Here is a 7600-nt window from a genome sequence, read left to right on the forward strand (position 1 = left end):
TGACGCCATCACAATCCCAGAAGATTGTTACCATGACTTTTCAGACAGAGGTGGTTGTCTTGAATTTCTTCTTTTGTGGTGAATGAGGAAGATGCCACTCTATGGATTGCCTATTTGTTTCCGGGGCAAAGTAGTGCACTCAGCTTTCATCCTCCTGTACGTTCCATGACAGAAGGGCCTCTCCGTCGGTCTCAAAACGTTCCAACAATTCAGATGAAATGGCCTTTCTTTGAGTCTTGGGCCCACTGTGAGCATTCATCGAACCCATCGTGAGCACCTTTTTGATTATCCGATAGTCTCGATCATTGCAGACACACTTACAATGCTGACTGACAACTGAAGAGCCGATTGTCCAGTTGTGATGCGCCGGTCGGCACGAATAATGGTATCCGCACGATTCAGCGTGTCTGGAGCAGTGGCTGTGACAGGACGTCCCGAGCGTGGCTGATCATGGAGCTCTGTTTCTGCATTTCCTGAGGCTCTAACTTACTTTATCGATCGCCGAACTGTGCTCTCTTCAACTGCAGCATCGCCATACACTACACACAAACGTTTATGGATGTTCACACCGGTTTCATTTTCTGCACACAAGAACTCGATAACAGCACGCTGATTGTAACGTGAGTCGTATGTAGACGCCATTTTGACGCTGTATTACGGCTCTGCGATCAGCCAGAAAAGTTCGAAACTTTACCAGCGCACACAAGAAACATCAAATGTGGGGCACCAACAAGGACGTTTGTCTATGTATATTAACAGCTTCTTAAAAAAAAATGCGGGGCATTACTTATTGAACGACCCTCATATATATTGAGAGGCCAATGTCAGAATATCCAGACTAGTGAACAGGAGTCAACACGAGGGTCGCTAAATTACACCACTTATTGCCCCAACTTTCCGTTTCTGAGCCTAAAATATTCTTTGAGAGTGGGAAGAGTTACCGCAAAATATAATACCAAACGACATAAGCAAATGAAAATAAGGAAAGTAAAATAATTTTCGTGTCGAACGATCACTTACCGTTGCGTGTTAGAAGCTGCCAAAACTGAGTCTTACTGTGATTTAGCGTTAGTTTATTTTTATGCCACGAACTGCACTATTTGAAACAGACCCAATGTTGCACAGAATATAGTTTACTACCTAGCTAGTGTTATCAGCAAACAGAAGGGCCGGCCGAAGTGGCCGTGCGGTTAAAGGCGCTGCAGTCTGGAACCGCAAGACCGCTACGGTCGCAGGTTCGAATCCTGCCTCGGGCATGGGTGTTTGTGATGTCCTTAGGTTAGTTAGGTTTAACTAGTTCTAAGTTCTAGGGGACTAATGACCTCAGCAGTTGAGTCCCATAGTGCTCAGAGCCATTTGAACCATTTTAAAATAAACAGAAGGAATTGTAATCCACCGATGAAGCAGGTAACTTCCTTCTACCGATCCTGGTCTGCTATTTGGGATTCTTACCAAACTGGATTAACGCAAAATTCACAAAAGATCACAGGCGAGTTTTCTCGTGCTTACGACTTTCACTTCAATTTGAACATTGCTTCTGGCCAGCCACCCACTTTGTGAACTCTACCATCAGGCGTCAAATTGGAAGACTTGCACCCTTGTGAACGGTCTACCTGACGGGAAGCCTAGTCACACAACATTTTCATTTACACATGAATCACCTATTTGTTCCAGCGGTCTCTATGCCGTTTAGGGAAGACAAATGGACACAATCAAAAGATTAAACTGTGACGGGATCAAGGTAGTGACCAACAGTTAATATTTCTTGAACATATTAACAGGCATTAATACATGTTCTTTGCTGTGTATTATGATACATCTGGTGTAGACCAACACTGTATAAATACCACACCTTAGAAGAACAATTCAAATGAATGAAAACTTAGCGTGTAGAACATTTGTCCGCAATAGTTCATTAAAATTATTGATAGAAGGCATACATACATTCCTTGCAGCAGCTAGGATGATAGCATAGGAAATAATAAGATCCAAATAACAACAGCATATTTTGTCAGTGTTTGGTTTAGTAAGAGAGGAGGCGCAATTGTCATCCAATTCACTTTTCCGACGCTGAAGAGTTGTATTGCTCGAAACGGAGTTGTTTATTGTTACGATTCTGAGACAGTACGTTCCAATAAGAAAAGCAACATGTTACACTCTCACACACAGCTTGTGAAATGACCACGACAGGAAAATCGGACAGTGCGAGCTTATTCGGAGCCTTATAACACTTTCGTCTCATTAGTAAATGGGACAGGACAGTGACCCGGTCATAGCAGCAGACGAAGCACTCTCAGTAACACATACTATGCCAGTGTGTGGTCTAGGTCAGCATTCATTGCTGGGCTCTGTGACCTTATACATGTAATATTGCTGACATAATACTGCGGCAGAAATGTAGGAGGCAAGCACGCATTTACTCATACCAGATAAATACAACAGAAAAGTCACACATAGTTAGTAAAAATGCCAGCGGTGTAATGTTTATTCGACAAATGACGGAGACCACCAGTGTGTAGACCTCGCTGCAGACAAATTATCTGAAACTGGAAGGTATTACGAATTTATCATCGTCCGTAATCGTGTGTAAAGTAAACTGCTACTTGTTTCTGATCACCTTAAGATAGGATCTTCGTCGGCCTTCGATAGCGCATCAGCGATATTTCTGAGAGCACACGTAACAGGAAGCCCGACGTAACAGTACGCACTGAGATCTAGTAATCATATAATGCGACTTTTTGATTGAAATTTCCGCCATTTGACTATAAATAACTATTCTTTCCATAAAATCGCGATTTCTACTTTCTAGCCATTTTCAAGTGCGAGATGAAATATCGCAAAATGTCTGCCATGCCGGCATGACATACCATCGTGGAAATCACGTATATACGGTCTTATAAACCAGTGGTCGTATTACAGGATAACAAAGCTGACATTGTGCACAGCCGTATTATGTATTTTTTTTACAATACTCATATGTAACACGACTGTTGGTTTGAAGCACCAGATATGCTGTTTAGACGACTCTGTGTCACGCACGCATATCAGATATTTTTAATGTTTCGCCTTGCACTTCAAAAGGGCTACAAAGACGGAATCGCGATTGTGTGAAGTACATGAATAGTAATTTACAGTCAAACAGCGGAAATTTCATTCAAAAATCCCTAAATGACTGTGGCCCTCAAGTAAGGGAGAAATCATTATTATGCTACTATTTGCAGCACAATAGCCATCATCAGCAGCCATTTCAAATCTACTGTTGAATAATGGACTGCTCAAGACTTTCCAGCATGCTTTTCAATGTCATCAACTCACCTTCCACCACACTTTTTTCTCATCTCTTGGAACCCATCAAAGAACCTTTGTACATCATGAACCATCAATTCCCTTGGTTACATATCCCTCAGACCTCATATTATTTTCATGACGACATTTCACCATACTCTTTTCTCATATCTTGCAACCCATCAAAGCGTTTGTATGTACCACCAGTTCTCTTGGTTACATATCCCTAGCACCTCCGTATTATTTTCGTTACATTCATAATGGCTTAGTCCACCACAATATGTTCGCTGAGGCACTTGTTTGTTTTCCCATTGCTGTTAGTATTTACGAACATGCAACGCTCCATTGCACAGTTTTAATGGTTTTTGTATAAAACGTTTATGGTTAACTCCCTTGATTAAAAATTGATAATACACATTCTTTATAAATTTTTCGTTTCAGATAGATCGTAAACTTCCATTCATAAACTCTGTTTTGTTGACCGAAACCTTCCAGACCAATTTTACTCTTATGTTTATGTCTCTTGCATGTCAGTCGTCTGGTTGTCTTCAGATCTAAAGCAAATTTTATGTCTACTCTGAAATCATTTCCTCTGGACGCCTTCTGATCTACATAAACATTCCATTTTTCATTTTTAAGTTCTGGCTTCTGCAAAACATAATAGATTCTTGTTTTTGTTTACACAAACTTGTTTCAACACTTCTGTGTCATTTTCTGTGGCATCGAAATTACACTGCATCTGAAAGCCCGTTTGCGGCATTGTACGGCATGTCATTTTTTTCTGTCCTGTTGTGGTCATTGATGCCTGTTGTTGACTGATTTAAGTATTCACACTTATTCAAACCTTCAGGGATTCACACTCACCTTTAATCACACGTTTCCATACACAGAACGAGATGATACACCTAATGATTTCTTGAAGGAACGTGATTGGATCACCATTGGAACGTTGTACACGTGGTGGTCGAGACGTTGACACTCAGACCTGTCCCACTCTTTGACGATGGCTCTCTGTAGTTCATTCTTTGTGTATAAAGGATTCCCATTGTGCACTTAAAGTGTCAGTCAACATTAGAAATGGTAAGTCGGGTGCATAGCAACAGCAATTGCAGGCTGTTCCATTAATCTTATTTCTGCCTCCTGGATGAATGTGTTTGCGAGTTGTACACCTAGCGCTTGAGGATTTTCGTTTTGAAAGACGAGCCTTTCGTCAACACGTTGAATGTAGAACTGAGCAGTCGGTTGGAGGATCGTACAGCATTCAACTGAATCTCGACAGACGATGTGAGACACTGGGCATAAATAAATAATGCTGCTGAACCTATGAGACTGGATGCTTGAAACATGCATTGGTATGTGACCGTCATCACACCCTTCTACGACGATCATCAAAAGCAAGGTACACCCTGCATTCGTCACTGATCCAGATTTTTCATTCAAGACTTTTGCTCATCAACATTTTTCGTGCAGAGCAGAGTAACGGATAAATCCCGTGGTTCGTAATAGACGCTTAGGTGTCAAACTGATCGCGTGGAAACCATTGTGTGTCATCTAGTTCAACACAACTCCAGCTGTCTCACCACAAGGTAGCTCTTCAGTGTGGTGAGTCTCACGGTACCAGTCGCTAGAATTTTCCGTGCTGACAACCCTTCCTGTAAAGTTACAATGCATGCATGACCTAAGCTTGAAATGACCCTTGAAGGCATGTCGACAGACTCAACAGTGTACACAAGGAAAGTTGGCCCGTTCACACTTGGTGGGAAAGATAGTCACGATAGTAAAAATACATATTTTTCAAGTCGTGGGGTAGGTGCAAAACTCTTTCCAACAGACGAAATCTTCAATCCGAATGACTTTATTGAAATTTCTTGACCTTCCAATGAGTGTCACTCTCATTATCATTTTGTGAAGCGTCGACATTACGCGGGAATCCCATATATACACCAAATCGGCGACAGCTTCTCCCTCCCCCTTCCCCCTGGTGTAGGATCGGAGCCCCGCGGCGGAGGGCGAATCGCCATTCATCGAGAGTGGAACGGCAGTCCATGTCCCAACCACGGGGCTCCGACAACGCACCAGGGGGAAGCCATCAGTATCTGGATTCCATGTATTCGTACGTGGAGTGTTTACTTTGAAGACTTGATAAGACTGTTGTCAAGTCTTCAAAGTAAACATTCCAAAAACGATTTTACGGAATCCTGATACTGATGGTCTATTTATGCAAGTAACGATATACCTAATTGTCTATACATGGAATGTATAAGGGCCTGAAGACGGGAGTAATGAGATGCCGAAACTGTCGTCTAAATAAAATAAGTTCTGAAAACATGTGGCAGATATTCGACTGGCTTCCGTCCGTGTCTGATTGGTACGTAATTACTAGACGTGATGTGAAGATGTGTTGAATGAACAAGAGACGTTCAATAGGTAATGCAACACTTTTTTCTTCTGCCAGTTTCCATTTAAAAAAATGCGAACTGTTTTGTGGAACATTCCCGCTTCAGCCCCGACAATTTCATGGAGTTCTCATAATTGGCGGAGCTATGCGTAGAAGAAGAATATCAGAATGATGTGTGTAATACAGATGCATTCCAAGCACAGATCTGTTTTTGAATTTCTCTTGGCGGAAAACCAGAACATTGCAGATATTCATAGGCGCTTGCAGGATGTCTATGGAAACCTGGCTGTGACCAAAAGCATAGTGAGGTGTCGGTCAAGGCGTCGTAACAAGGTCGCGCAAACCCGTCGAATATCCCATGTGCCTATTGGCAGCATTCATGCTCTTTCAGGGTGATCGACAGACTACAATAGAACACCACGATGCTCAGCTGGACGTCTCTGTTGGTAGTGCTGCCACACTCGTCACAGTTGAGGTACTCGTCTGGTGAAGGTGTTTGCCCGCTAGGTTGCCTGCCTCCTAATGGAAGACTACTAAGAGCAACAGAGGATCATATAAGCAGAACAGCATGCACGTTATGAGGCTGATCACGGCAATTTTTTGTGGAACATCGTCACAGATGATGAAACATGGGCTTTTCACTTGGAACCTGAAACAAAATGACAGTGCATGGAATGGCACCACAAAACCTTTCCTCCTCTGAAGAAGTTCAAAGCCTCACCCTCAGTTGGTAAAGTCCTGACAACGATCTTCTGGGACTTTGAAGGAGTTATTCTGTTCGATGTCCTCCCTCATGGTGCCACGATCAACTACAAAGTGTGTTGTGCTGCCCTCAGGAAACTGAGGAAACGACTCAGGTTGCTCGTCTCTTCATAAATGCAAGCGAATTTCCCATTCTTCATGAAAACATAAGGCCTCACACAAGTCTCCGCAACTGAGAGGAGCTGACAAAACTTGAAATGTCCTTCCTCGGCCACCATGCAGTCCGGATCTCAACAACTCCCGATTTCTGTTTGGCAGAATCACGTTTCTTGTTACACCAGGAAGCAGTACGCGAATGATGGGGAGGTTATAGATGCAGCAAGATGTTGGCTCTGACGTCGACAAGCAGAATGGCTCTGTGCGAGTATGCTGGCCCTCCGAGTTAGGTAAATAAGGCCGTTGTATCGGACGGGGATTGTGTTCAAACAGAGGGTTTCGTAGGCATAAGAGTGGGGAATAATATATTGAATTGGAATCGTGAATAAAACCAACCAGCTTTCAGGAAACAATGTGTTGCCTTTCTTATTGAAGGTCCCTCGTAGTTAGGATGTCACCAAATAAAGTTATCGCCATAAATTGGGAACATATGTTCTAGAAAAAGATGATTTCAATCAAAATTTGAAAATTTACTTTAGCCTGTGTATAGGCTGGCTCATCTGCTAGACTTAATGAAATAACCTCCCCTGTCTCACCTAGTAGAATCCTGTATGAGACAAGAAGGACTCAATTGAAATTTACATATCATCTATTTTTCTTTTTCCTTAATCAAAACTTAAAGTAACCAACTATGTTCCATAAAAAGAAGACTACTGATATTTCTTTGTAACAAAGCCTGGGTGCAGGACAGATTGTGTAATTTACGTAATAAAAAATAGCACATGTTTATAAATAGAGCGTATGTTTTGGGAGATTCAAAAAGAAGATTTGTGAGGCATAGACATTTCACCTCATTTTGCTTTTCTCAGATAAAATTTAAAATTGAGCGTCTGGCTACTTGAAACCGGGAGGAGAAGCTTGCTCAAACCAATTGGCAGAGGATGAGAATAACAATACGATGTTAAAAAAACACTGTTTACTTGTCAGCCAACCAAAAAGCAATTTTACATTGTGTGAAGGATATGGAACACTACATCTTCTCCATGCACCTGCTTAAGC

Source organism: Schistocerca americana, chromosome 5 (genome assembly GCF_021461395.2).
Source record: "Schistocerca americana isolate TAMUIC-IGC-003095 chromosome 5, iqSchAmer2.1, whole genome shotgun sequence".
Classification (NCBI taxonomy): Eukaryota; Metazoa; Arthropoda; class Insecta; order Orthoptera; family Acrididae; genus Schistocerca; species Schistocerca americana.